This window comes from Tympanuchus pallidicinctus, unplaced genomic scaffold (assembly GCF_026119805.1).
Source record: "Tympanuchus pallidicinctus isolate F22 unplaced genomic scaffold, pur_lepc_1.0 scaffold1, whole genome shotgun sequence".
In the NCBI taxonomy this organism is placed as follows: Eukaryota; Metazoa; Chordata; class Aves; order Galliformes; family Phasianidae; genus Tympanuchus; species Tympanuchus pallidicinctus.
The window spans coordinates 24,990,240-25,005,041 of NW_026294618.1; the positions used below are offsets into that span (position 1 = coordinate 24,990,240).

Sequence of the window (14,802 nt, forward strand, 5' to 3'; positions counted from 1 at the left end):
AGAAAATCATGCCTGAGATTCAACCTTTCAGTCAAATTTATTAGTTTAATTTTGCAAATATTTAAATATGAGCGATACTGTCCTGAGAATGAAAACCTAAGTGGCCATTTCTTGCTATCTTCACTCCACATCTCATCTCATCACATGCAAGGAGTAGAGACTGTATTTCAATACATTTTGAAAACATCTGTCTTTTCATGGAACAACAGAATTAAGCTTTCTCTGCATTTGTCATTAAGAGATCACATTTCTGTGTAGCAGCCACACATAACTTTTACGATCACCAAAATTCACATACAATGTGCAGCACATACCATGGGAAACACAAAATTTTTTTTGCTCTCTTCTATGTAGACTGGAAAGAGGTGGAAATCCATCCTACTTTATAATCTGCGTTTGTCTTTCTCAATATTTTAACTTTGTGTTGTGACTTTTTATTTAAAGCCTGACAAACTGGTTTGCTAAAGTATGATCTCTAGAGCAGGCAGAGTAAGCAGAACTAGCCCATTCAGAAGTCAGGTAACAGAAAGGTCTCAAATGTAGGATGATAGGATTCCACAGAGTGAACAAATATTTTTAACCACTTTGTGTTATTTTTCAGGGGGTAAGCTTCACATCTATTCTTTTTTCCCCCTCTTCTTACCCTCAACAAATTTTTTTCACCCTCCTGCCTTTGCATGCCCACTTTCTCCATCCTTCCTTGCTCCAGCATCTGTGTGAAATTCCTCAGTAAAATGTAAGCAATAATCCAAACGAAGAGGAAAAAGCCACAAATATAGAAAAACAGGAATATTCAATTTTACAAGCATTCCACTCAAACACCTCAAATTTCTGCATTTCAGCCCCTCGTTCCATTGTTGGCCTCATTGCAAGCTTTGTAACAAGAGCCAAAGAGCAGGCCAGCTGGCTGGAGACGGCCTCACTTCCCATCTGCCTCCTGCAGCCCCAGCTCTCCCTCAGAGAGATGGATTGCTCCGTCCACAAGTATATCATGCCAGTCTTTTATTTTGCAAGTGTAGCAACGTTAGGGAAGCACTGAGGAATATAGTAGATGATTACAATTTCACAACAGAGCTGTTTGAAGTGTTCTATTTAATTCAATAAAATGTAATAGCAAATGGTATTTTTTTCGAAAACTTTCATAAGGCACTATAAAAAAATCAATAAAAATCTATTTCCCTAGCTCAGTTGCATCATTAGAAAAGCTACTTTTTGGTGTCGTATCCATGGAACTTTATTAGTTTTATTCCAATTTGATTTTGTACTACCCTTTTATAAAATAGTAAGAATAATGACAGTAACAAGGAAAAAAACACCTCTGTAAGGCCCAAATTACACAATTAAAGGTATGCTTGACACCAGATATGAATTTGAAATACTCTTATTAAGAAGAAAGTTGAAGTATATTAATTGCATAATAACAGGATTTGAGGCCATATCCTACAAATATAAAAATGTGACAGAAGGAAAATATTTTTGTTCCAATGATCCCAAGAAGATGTTCAATTTATTACATTAAATAACTTTCAAATATGTTGCTAAATGCAAAACCCACACAGCTCTGAGAATATGTTTGTTTAAATGTCCTGGCTGGTACAGAGGTGCCAGATTCTCCTGTCAGATGAAAACTTTGTACTGATGCATAAAGTCCCCTACCTCCCTCTAGTGGATGAAAAGGAGTACACTGTTTTCTATGAAAGAGCTGCTTAGAGCTTTTACTTCATATTTGAAGGTAACACAAATTCCTTTCTCTTTCCATTTCATATATAGTTCTGCCATGTATAAATGTATTTCAAATGATAGCACTATTGATGCATTATTTTAGAGGAATACTTTCATTTCTCTTCCCTTGTCCTGTGGAATATAGCTTAAAGTAACTGTGAGGTAGTTTGTAGGGAGAGGCAGTATATTTTAAAAAGCAACTAATGTAATTGGAATAAAAAACACGACAAATTTAAATCTCACCAGTCCTTCTTGAGAGCTAAACCAGAACTGTTCATGTTTTGGAGCAAACTAAATCTTGCCAAAAGTACTGTTTTACTTTTTTTTCCCTTCTTGCACTAGAAGTACATAGTCATGGATCTTTTGTTTGCAACAATATTGCTTGTCTCCTATACAAGAATGTGCCATTGTATTACAAATACAAGAAATAATCAATATTGTTTTAATTATGCAGATTTCATCTTTCTATTTTCACCTTCTTAAAAAAAAAAAAAAAAAAAAAAACTTTTCTTAATAGTTTGTAATGTGTTTTACATAATTTAAATAGTAGGAGAGAAATACACTTAGTAGTGTCTGCTAGCTACTAGTAGGATTTCTTTCTTGAAACTTGGCCTTGAAGCCAGTCCAGGCTTCCACCTACTCCTGCAAAACTTGTATGAGTGGGAAGATCTACAGGTGGGTTCTCACATCTGTGGCACAGAGAAGCCAGACATCACAGCACAGCCTTCATTGTAGGCTCCAGGAAAAGAGGGGGGCAAAGTCTTTGGAGAAAGGACAGGACTCTTCAGTGCCCTGAGGGAAAAACACTTTTCTCATTAAATCTGAGTAAGCAGTTAAAACTGATTGTCACCCCCCCCTCACAAAAGCAAGGAAAGTTCAGTGATGTTGCATGTGAGGTACCTCTATAGAAGCACATAGAAGCACATAGAATCACTCAGGTTGGAAGTGACCTTAAAGATCATTGAGTCCAACCACAACCTAACCATACTACCCAAAATCTAACAACCCCGAACTAAATCATGTCCCTGAGCACCACATCCAAACAGTTTTTAAACACATCCAGGGATGGTGACTCAACCACCTCCCTGGGGAGCCTATTCCAGTGCTTTCCGTAATGAAGTTTTTCCTGATATCCAGCCTAAACTTACCCTGGCACAACTTGGGGCCATTTACCCGCGTCCTGTCACCAGTGAGAAGAGACCAATCCCACTCTCACTGTAAGCACCTTTCAGATACTGGAAGGGAGATCTGCCCTCAGCCTCCTTTTCCCCAGACTAAACAGCACCAGTTCCTTCAGTCACTCAGTTTGTGGCCATTTCCTCTTGTTCTATCACTGCGCACCACTGAAAAGAGTCTGGCCTCATCCCTTTACCTCCTGCACCTTAGATGTTTACAGACATTGATCAGATCCCCTCTGAGTCTTCTTTTCTCAAGGCTGAATAAATCCATGTCATTCAGTCTTTCCTCACACAGGAGATGCTCCAGGCCCTTTATCATCTTTGTGGCCCTCTGCTGGGCTCTTTCCAGGAGATCCCTGTCTTTTTTGTACCAGGGAGCCCAGAACTGGATACAGGAGTCCAGGTGAGGTGTGACCAGGGCAGAGTAGAGGGGAAGGATCACCTCTCTTGACCTGCTAGCCATGCTCTTTTTAAAGCACCCCAGGATGCCATTGGCCTTCTTCACCACCACTGCTGGCTCATGGCCAACCTGTTGTCCACCAGGATACACAGGTCTCTCTCTGCAGAGCTCCTCTCCAGCAGGTCTTCCTCCAACCTGTAAAGGTGCATACAGTTATTCCTTCCCAGATGCAAGACTCTACACTTGCTTTTGTTAAACCTCATCCGTTTCCTCTCTGCCCAGCTTTCCTGTCTGTCCAGGTTTCGTTGAGTGGCAGCACAGCCTCCTGGTGTTTCAGCCATTCCTCTCAGCCTCATATCATCAGCAAACTTGGTGGATGTTATGCCCTCATCAAGGTCATTGATGAAGATGTTGAACAAGACTGGACCCAGCACTAGTTCTACGTGTCTACTTCTTACCGTATGCAGCCCCTCCTCTGTCAACAGGGCCTAATGTGACTTCCCTTTGGGAGACTCTTGGTGCTGCACATGTGTTGTTACTGGAGACTTGGGATTGCCCAGATACCCACAACATATTGCATCTTTCTCAGCTATGGTCTGATGAAGTGAGAGAGAAAAGGCTTATATTGTCTGCTGGATCTTAGATATATGCCCTCTGTCTGCAGACTACCTATGGCCTCACAGGCTGCAGCACTCCTAAGTGTGTAAGTTATTTCACCTATTTGCCTGAGCACTTTATGCTGCTCTGCATGGCTCATTATTTGTATTGCAGGACTGCCTACCGCAGTAGTCTGCAAATTAGGAATTACAACTGGGAGCAGAAGTATAGCAGAAGATATAAGGGAGTGTTATAAGAAACTGAGCTGTTGGTGTTTTGTTTTGTTTTTTTTTTTTGCTGTATTTGAGGTTGCACACCTGGAGGCGAGCAAGAAGTGAAGCTGCAATCATAAACAATTTGGGAACGAAGCACATGGTCTCTAGTAATGACTAAATCCTAATAGGCAAGGCAATATAGAGATAGCAGTTAGGGACAGAAGTATATAGCTTACAATCTGTGTAGCTATTTACTTAATTTAAAAAGGTGGGGGTGAAATGGTATCGCTTCACCAATATAATGAATAGTCATATAAAGGTCTGAGAAATAAATGTCAGAAACACCTCGGACAAAGGCGCATTTTACTTCTCTGGGAGTTTCCTAATGGCAGTTTTCACAGTGAGAAAGATAAAATTTTTCTATGCAGACACATCACTGTCTGAGAACTCCATTCAGGAGACTGATGCATTGCAAACTGTTAAGAACCATATTTCAGTAAATCAAATAAATGTCTAATCAGTTCCTATGTATTACACACAGCTAGTTCATATTGTCCACAAAAGATTCAGGCTTTGTGGAAGGATTTTGCTCTCTTTTCTATCCCTAACTAAGAGGAAATAATTCGATGAGTTCATACTTCATTTCAAAGGGTCCTCAGGGTGTAGTCACAACAACTATGCTAGTTACAATTCTATTAAGTGGCAGCCTATGCAACATAAACTACTGATATATGCTTAGAGATTTCAAATTATCTGTAAAACCTTAAGAATGGACGAAAAAGTCTTATACATTTTAAAGATTTTCATCAAAGTAGAGTTCTAATGTTTTCAAGTCCTTCCATGTTGTACAATTTTGACTGATATCACTAAATTGCAAAGCTGTAATTATACTCCTATTTTTAGTCTAGCTTTTAATATTAATTTGTTGCTTATATAACCTCAAGTGCATAAATCTGTATATAATTTTTGCATCAGGAAACATCCAAATAGACAAGATCTCAATTCATAAACAATATTAGCAGAACAGATTAGTTTTAGAAGTATTTATTAACAATACAATTGTCAGATTAGTTTTAGAAGTATTTATTAACAATACAATTGTGTTAATATTGATAAAATTCCTATGGACCTTGGTATGGCACCAAACAGAACTGAGATATTCTCATATGCAGTACTAGACTGCAATCATTGTAGTAAATTTGGTCTTGGGAAAGCCCTCTGATAGTGCTATGTTCTTATCAGACTTTCTCTGTAATTCTCCACAGCTTTACACAAAGCCTATAGTTTGTGATTAGTCTTGAGTGCTGTACAGCCAAGTACCAGACTCTCTTCTCATCTCTACCAGTTACTTGCTTTGTCACTTCCATCAAGTTCTCAGATTGATTCTGGGTAAAATTATGTATTGTGAAAACTATAGTATGTTTGTCATCTCCTTCAAATTAGATTAATTCAAACCTATAATTCCACAGTGCTCTCAGGATCTTCAATCTAAATAAAGAACTGGAAAAAAAAAATGATATCAAGGTAAATTTTGTTCTATAGGAACTACTCTCTCCAGTGAAAAAACCTTGCAAAACGTCTATAGTTTGAAAGACACAGACACATAATTTTTAAAATCATTCTGACTTCTAGCCATGTTAGAATCTTTTTGTGATATAGTAATGCTAGTTGCAATTATTGATGTCATAAATGTGGGAGTGTGGTGTCTGGAAGTAGTATATTAATTAGATAAATCTTAATTTAAACACAGCTATACTGAGGAGGGAAAGAAAAAAAAAAAAAAAGGTTTTTATTAGTACATCTTAGGTTGTTGATGTGAAGCCAGCATGTTATTGTTCCGAAAGCTGCATTGAACTTAGTAATGTTTCTTGATTCAACTGTACAATAAATCTTTTTCTAATGACAGTTAAGACTCTGATCTTTCATTTCCCTTCACATCTCTCTTCTGAGATTGTTTATTATATATATATAGTTTATTTAGATTTGAGCAGTTCTCATTGCAGTCATACTTGCAAGAGTTTTACAGCACCAAATCATAGCTGAAATTGTAATAAATCAAGGATTTGATGGCTCCTCAAACAAACATTTTCTAGATTGAAGGCATTTCTCTGAGAAAGTTGAGAAAAGGTAGTTAAAATGTTTCTGCAGATCAATGCTGTGGCAGTGCACAAAGTTCTGACTGTAGAGGGATTTGCAGATCAAAACAAAGACTGAAACATTGTACAGAGTTAAACAAGAGTCCTCAGAAGAGAAAAGCTTATTTATCACTCCAATAAACAAGCTGGCAGCTTGTGTAAGTGTAAGTGTAGATTTCCTGCAGGCCTTCAAAAATAGCTCATGTGGTAAATATCTCATTAGATTATTTAGAAGACCTCAGATATGCATAAACTTGTGCAATGAGTTACAATAACAGAGAGATGATAGAACAGCTCCAGAAATACTCTGTCTCTCACATCCTTTAGGTAGACAAAGAGCTTGTTTAGAAATGAGTATATTTCCTTTGCAGACAATACTGAGTTGGGAAGGAGTGTTGATCTGCCTGAGGGGAGAAGAGCACTACAGAGTGACCTGGATAGACTGGATCAATGGGCCAAAGCAAACTGCATGAGTTTCAGCAGGGCCAAGCAGTGTACTGATGGGCAGTTGGCTGAATATGAGCCAGTAGAGTGCCCAAGTCACCAAGAAGGCCAATGGCATCCTGGGTTGTATCAGGAATGGTGTGGTGAACAAGACTAGGGAAGTCATCCTGCCCCTGTACTCGGCACTGGTGAGGCCTCACCTCAAGTACTGTGTTCAGTTTGGGGCACCTCGGTACAGAAAGGACACTGAGGTGCTGGAGCAGGAACAAAGAAGGGCAACAAGTCTTGTGAAGGCTTGGAGAATATGCCCTATGAGGAGAGACTGAAGAAATTGGGGCAGTTCCTGAGGAAAAGGAGGCTGAGGGGAGACCTTACTGCCCAGAGCACCATCCAGCCTGACCTTAAATGTCTCCAATGATGGGATATTCACCACAACCCTGGGCAACCTGATTCAGTGCCTCCCCACCCTTACTATAAAAACAACTTTGTATGTCCAACATAAATCTCCCCTTTTAGTTTGAAACTATTTCCCCTTGTACTTTAACAGCAGACTCTGTAACAGAGTTTGACCCCTCCTTTTTTACAGCCCTTCCCCCCCCCCCCCCCCCACCCCCCCTTCCTCCCCTCCCTTTCATATATACTAAAAGGTCTCTATCTGGTCTTCCCAGAGCCTTTTATCATCAAGATGCAAATGCAGAGCAGCACCACTTTAGAAGGTGGATTTTAACTCCCATAAACTGGGAATAAGTAAAATTATGGGCAAGCCTCCAAACACCAAGGAGGCTTCCCAATGCTGGGTAAAGTTATGTAAAATGATAGCATTCAAGAGAGGATTTTGAAATGATGCTGGGTAAAGTTATGTAAAATGATAGCATTCAGGAGAGGATTTTGAAATGAAAGGTTCTGAAAAAAATAGTAGCTCTTACAGAGATCAGAGAGGATTTTCACAAAATCTGACATGCAAACAGCCAAAAGTATAGCCTACTATATCAGGAAGAATGTTTAAAACATCAGATAAGCTGAAATATATCTTCTTAAAGTTAATAAGTATTTTCACTGTTGTTATTTACACAGCAAAATGATGTACTGATTTTGAAAAATCTTCTTATATCTTTAAAAATGCTAATGTAAACAGTGAGCAACCCTAGAGGTTAAACAGGCTGGAAGATAACAAGGAATTGAATGTGGTTGTTTTGACTCGTCACACTTAAATAAATAAGATTCCACATATCTCTTCAAAGGTAAAATTCACTTTCTATGAGAATCAAATTTTTTTTCCCCAAAAATCTTTGCATGAAAATTCTTAACCATAGTGTCTCTTCAATTTTTTTTTGTTAGAATTAAATACAAGGAAGCAATGCCTAAATTAGAATGGATAGAGAAAATTCTCTTTTATAATGAATGAATAAATAAATAAATAAATAAACAAACAGTGTTTGCATTGGACAGAACTGTAAAATATCTCTGCCTGCCTGCTGCATTAAGGAATTGTTAGGCAGCAATTCTTTCAAAATCCTTAGCAAAGATTTAAAATTGCATTCTGTTATTATGCTCTTAATTGGCAGAACAGCATTTAAAAGAAAAAATGACAGAAGAATATGATGAAAAGAGAATATTTTAAAAGTCCTTAATTTTACATAACTTTTAACAGTGTAATTAACAGTAATTATGATAATTAACGGTTCTGATTTTGATTAGTATGAGAGAATACATAAATATTAAAACGTGATATTCTTGTTTGGGAAAATATGCATGCCTGGATCAGAGTGAGACATGGACAGAAGGCCAAGATAATAATTTTCTCTTCTTTCCAAGATCAAGATCAAGGAAAAAAAAAAAAAACAACAAAAGAACTGGAAATCACTTAAAAGGGAAGCAGCCTTTAAATTCTTTCCTTTCTTAGCAGGTGGCAATTACATTTTATGATTGTTTTCATTTGGGTACTATGCTGCTTAATCATCCATTTCTTCATGTTCCTATCTCCACATCTCAATACTGCTATAGGAAAAAGTATTTCTATGGTGCTGTTCCAAATGGGCTCACTTGAATAATTTGGCCTTACTGGAGAAAAAAAAAAAAAAAAGAAATAAAAAAGAAAAAAACACTGAAAACAAACAAAATTTTAAAAAGATAGCACTATATTTTTGCAAGTCAGAAGGAAAAGGCAAACCTCAGATTAAAATCTTATATTACTCAAGAATCCTTACAATAAAAACTTCTATTTTCAAGACTTCTGGAGGTATAATTACAGCAACTGAATAAACTAAGCCAGGTAAACATGTGAATGCCATCAAATGTATCTTCTTCCTCTATCTCTATAAGCAGGCTAGTACAAACAGCAAAATACCAAACTATATTTTTATTCCATTAGATCTCATACTTAAGAAACATAGAAGAGATTTTAGGAATCATCCTGTTGCTACAGAGATTATATGCTGTACTCTGAAACGTACCAGACAAGCAAGTTCACATGTTGGCAGTTTGCACAGAGCTGCTTAGATAATTACGTGAACATTTATTACATATTCCTTGTCTTTAAAAGAACACGTGATGTATGAGGATGTCACAGTTTTGTAATTTTGCTATTGGTATTCCACATCATGACACCATGTGGTACCAACAGGTAATTATAGAGTTAATGCTCCAGTTCCGTGGATTGGCAACTTTCCAGATACCTGGTTCACAAAAGAGAGGAAGATACATCACGGGATCTTGCTCATGGACAGGAGCTTCCATCTCTCTCACTTCCTGGCAGAGGGTGTGTGGGTGTGCTTCCTAGCTGCACGCCTTCAAGTTTGCTCAGTTTCAGAAAACTCTCTCTTATTTTATTTGATTTATTAGCCTCAATTTCAATTAGATTGCATTACATTGTGTTATCTTGTATTCTGATATCACAGTTAGTAAAATAGGTTTTCCTCCTTAGATTGTTGCTGCTGTTTTCCTGTGTGTTTTTGTTTTTGTTTTTTGAGCCCAGCTCCCATCTCTCTACCGTTTCCTTTTTCCCCTTTCCATTTTTGGGGTTAAGGGGCCCACAGGCCTACTGCCCCTCTGCCACAGGCATAGATTGATCTAGACAGCTCCTTGACACAGGAGAAAGCTTAGGGAGGCTCATTTTATTTATTTTGTTCTTAAAGTAGGAGGTGTATTGGGATTGCTTTTTTGCAGCCTGAACCATTGATTGAGTACCAGGTGAGAAGATGTGGCTAACCCAGGGCACACAGGTGCAAGAAGTGAACCCAGGCAACTAGAAGCAGTTGGTTCTTCTCACTCTCATTTAAGGGTCTGAATTTCAAATTTAAGGGTTAGCAGCTAAGGGAGTAGAATCTCTCTTAGGAGACTTCAGAAAAGGTAAGTCATTTATTCCTGTTGTATCTTAAGAAATACCATTATGAGTACGTTTGTATCTTGGTAGAAGGCAATATTGTTGTCTCTTTGCTCTGCAGGGGATTATGTAATTCTGTAAGAAGAATCCTTCTCACCTCATTTTTTAAACCAAATGATGTGCACAGTGGTATAGGAAAATTATATTCTGCTTCACCTGATAGAAATGAAGTTGTCACAGTTCCGTTCCCCACATCCTATCAGTGGTGGGGTTCTGCAAGTACTCCCAGGAGGCACACACACATGCAGAAAACATGCATGCAATACATAAATACTTCTCCATAGAGCCAAATGTAGGTACCTCATACAGACATATGATGCAAATATGCAAATAACAACAAGAGAATGGTCAGATAGGCATAGAGACCACTGCTGCTAAACCTTTTTATACCTCTAGCTCCCTATTTTCTTACAATTCTTCCTTCTTAAGTCACTTAATTCTATAACTTCTCACATTTTTTTCTCTCCTACATTTTGTAATATATATCTTCAGCAACAGCCAAATTATAAGCTGCGCTGTAATAGCCTGGAGCCATTGTAGAGGCAAGTGGAAGAAAGCAGTGTTACAGCCACAAAGCTACATGAGTGGGACTTAGCAGGATGTCTTGGGTTTCTCAGTTCCAGCAGGACTCAACTACAGCAACAGATGAGCAGATGAATAACCAGTATCTGCGAGATGTCATTCCATTTTTTTGCCTTTATTGGTTCTTCAATTCTGTAACAAAAATTGTCTCTTCTGGGGCTTAGAGTCAGACTGTTTAAAATGACAGATTAAGTCACTTATGCCTAGTGAAACTCGAAACAAATCAATGATTAGATGAATTAACTATTGATCCTTCTGGGATTTCTAGAACTGACATTCAATGGAAGGACACCATTTGACACTGTTGATGAATTCTACTTAAAATTCAAAATATTCTCTGATTGCAGAAAATGAATCAACAGTATGAAGTTCTCAAAGCCAACTTCAAAGTAACTTCTGTTTGAAAACTTCTAGAGATGCATCCATCCCATCCATTTCTTTGTTGGCTAGTCATGTGCCAGATGTTCAGCTGCATGAAGAATGAACCTTTTCGCCTGAAAAAGCCAGATGATCTTTCTTCCTTTTATTTTGCTTTCCCATGACCACTGTCTGTTTTTCCTTTCTCATTCTGCTGGTTTTATTGATGCCTGGTAATCTGCATGAATTTCCCTATTTTGTTTCTAGCTTCACACACTGGAAACATCCCTGCATTGGACAGTTTAAATCCTTCTGGAAATATATATTCTCAACAGTATTGCCTCAAACTTTCAATGGAATATACTATATGAAGAAATATGAGTGACTATGATTTAAAACCATTTGTCTAAACAAAATCAAAGTGAGTTTTCAATTGAAGTTTCCATAGATTTTCTTGCAAATACTATTTAGCTCCTGTGTAACAATTAGTTCACTCTATGACAAAATATCTCTAGCCGACTGCTGAAAGCTACCTTGTATTTATACTTAATGAACATTTACAATGAACAAGGCAATCTACAGAGCCCCAGGATGAGCTCATTCTCAGTATGAGGTGTGGTCAACATGATGGGGCAATGTGCAGAATATTCTAAGTTAAAGAGACCATTTCATTGTTCCTTGAAATTCAGAGTTTCTAGTCAATATATCCTAGTGTGTTGAAAAACTACCATGTTTCTAAGCAGCACTGTGAGCATCCCAAAAGAAGTACAACTTTGCCTGGACCTGCCGAGATGTCTACATTCCACATACATCCTTAAAGTGAATGGGATTTGCCATTTTACCTAGATTCATCAGTCAAAGACATATCACTACAGTAATAATAATCCAAATCAAGCAAGGTGCTTGCTGGACCTTACTGTCACTTAGTGATTTATGATACAGCACATGAAAGCTTAAAGGTAAACCTTATTGTGAATCTCAATGATTTAGTGTATAATACAGAACTCTTAGTGTGTAATTCTGTTGTAAATTTGCATTGATTTACTGTGCAATATATAGAAACTAATGGTGTAGCTTCATTGTGAGACTCCTTGCACTTGCTTCCAGTATCATGCAGCTGACTGTGTAACTTCATTGTGAAACAGTGATTTACCAGGGAGTACTGAAGATTTCACTAAGCAGCTCTGTTGTAAGCCCCTAATGATGTGCTCATTCAGCAATGTTGGTGAATAAACTGGACTTGCTGTAACTTGCTGTTGCTGTATGGTGAAGAATTACATGCAACCAATGAAATATTTGTATAGAAATATTTTAATAAGTCTATAGAAGACATCATTTAAATTAAAATATTAGCCTCTAATTGAATGAATAAGGTGCCACACAGAAAAACTGTTTTCTTCAAGAAATATAACACAGGCATAGGTAGTATATTAAGTTTGCCTAAAATCTCCCAGGTTTCAGAAGCCTCAGAGTTTTCCACTTTTTAAAAAAAAAATCTAGTATTGCTAACATACTTCATTATTCATGGAGTCATAGAATTGTTTGCATTGGAAGGGATGCTTAAAAGTCACTTAGTCCAACTCCAATAAGGGGGGACACCACAGTAAAATCAGGATGCCCAGAGCACTGTGTAATCTGATCTTGAATGTCTCCAATGGCAGGATATCCACCAAAACTCTGGGCAACCTGTTCCAGTGCCTCACCACCCTTATTGTACAGGAAACTTCTTTTGTCCAATCTAAATCTCTCCTCTTTTAGTTTTAACCCATTTCTCCTTGCCCTTTAGCAACAGACTCTGCTAAAGCGTATGTTCCATTCCCACTTTCTGCCCCCCTCAGATACTGAAAGACTTCTATCACGTCACCTCAGAGCCTTCTCTTCTTCAAGATAACAGCCCCAACTCTCTCAGCCTGTCCTTGTAGGAGAGGTGTTCCATCTCTTGGATCATTTTTGTGGCCCTCCTCTGAATGCATTCCAACTGCTCAATGCCTTTCTTTCTGCCTTAAAAATCTCCAAGATTTTTAGCACTGCCTTTCACCTAGGGTAGACTGGGCCAGGAAGTATTCAAATGATTATTTGTGGTCAACTGATTTTGGTCAGCAACAAATGCCTAATTCCTTGTACATCCTGCCCCCCTCCATTAGGATGGAGGAGAGAATTGGAAGGGCAAACATGAGTGGAGACTTGCCAATCGCCTTCCATAGGCAGATCAATGGTCAGCTAGTTTTCCAAGCAAAGTCTACTGTGGAGGAAAAAAAAAAATAATAAACTGCCTCACAGTTTTGATTGCTGAGTATTAAGTCTTAAGATATGGAATATGTCTTTGGTCAGTTTGTGTCAGCAGTCCTGGCCAAATCCCACCTTCTTGGCCACCCCCAGATTACTCAGTGTGGAGTCAGAAGCAAATAAGGCTTTGATTCTCTGCAAGCACTGTAGACTGCAACCCTATAGGTTACTATAAAGAAAATGAACCCCATCCCTACTAGATCTAGTATGTGGTTAAATGACGTATAAGAAAGTAGGTTTCACTGAGCTTGTGGTTAGTACCACCTCTAGCACTACTGCAACATAAATTTTCAAATATTGTATAAATATATTGTATAAATACATATATCTCAGTTGATCTTTGGAGATGTTTATCCCTTGTCACTAAGGCCAGTTAGTTCTAGTGAGAACTAACTTCTACACTCTGGGGCACAGCTGAATACCTAAAAATTGACAGAGTGAGCCTGCACCCAAAAGCTGTGAATTTAACTTGATATTCTACATAAAGACTATGTGAGTGTATATGGAAGAGACACATAACAATGTTGTGTATTACCTGTGATCCTGCATGTGGTAGCAGGTTGCATCTCAGGTATACTTAAGTTTTATAAGTCAAACAAAAAAGAAAAAGTAAGGACATAACATTTACGAGGATGAAATATCATTACCAGTGCAGCATGTGATGGCAGAAAACGCTGTCCATGGATGTTGTCATGATGAGAGCTTAATGTCAGCAAAGAAATCAAAAAGCACTCTTAAATTACAGATTAAATTGAACAACGGTTGTTGCATGCCTTCAATCAAAAGAAAATTGCTCTGCAGTTGCAAACTCATCCAAGTGTCTTCCCTTTCAGCCATGGTTTTATTCACCTTCAACTAATTATTCCTCATCCAGCAGCTGACATCCTGACCGATGCCTTGCTGAGCTTTTCTCAGGTGGTGAATAAGAGCTTACGTAAATTGAGCACTCTCACCTACTCAATCATCTTCACTTCTTTCTCCTACTGCTGAAATATAACACAGATTAGTGAATCTATGTTATTCTTAACATAGCTTAGTGAAACTACCTGTAGGTAGTTCCTCTTCTCTTCACTTCCTTTACTGCCATATCCTGGGACCATATTTTTCTATTTCCCAAACAGCATAATTTCAGACCAGTTAAATGAATGTTTTGCAGCAACAATGCAGATTCAATTTTTATTAAAACATTTGGATAATTTTAAACTTGTTTGAAATTTTTACTAGGAAAGGAAATCAAACTAAAGAATATGCTGCAAAGAGTTGAGGGAAGGGGATTGTTAAAGCCTGAATCTTGCAACTTTATGTTGAGATTAAATATGTGATAAATGTGAGGTGTGGAAGTTGACATGCAGAATGAATACTGACTGACTACGTATGTAGTCAGAATTATATACAGAAGTGCCTATCCCCAACTGATATCTAGGCTGTATGGCTAAATCTCAATAACCTAAATTCTGCATTTGGGTTCTGCAAACCGTTACTCAGTTCTGCTCAGGAACAGAAA

The 14,802-nt window shown here is 37.9% G+C and overlaps 1 long non-coding RNA gene across 1 annotated transcript; it reads left to right on the plus strand.

Moving 5' to 3' along the window:
- The first annotated feature begins 9,925 nt into the window (after positions 1-9,925).
- Positions 9,926-12,086, plus strand: LOC128079346 (uncharacterized). Its single transcript, XR_008206078.1, has 2 exons — positions 9,926-10,039; positions 11,003-12,086. It is a non-coding gene; the product is annotated as an uncharacterized LOC128079346 (long non-coding RNA).
- The last annotated feature ends 2,716 nt before the right edge of the window (positions 12,087-14,802 follow it).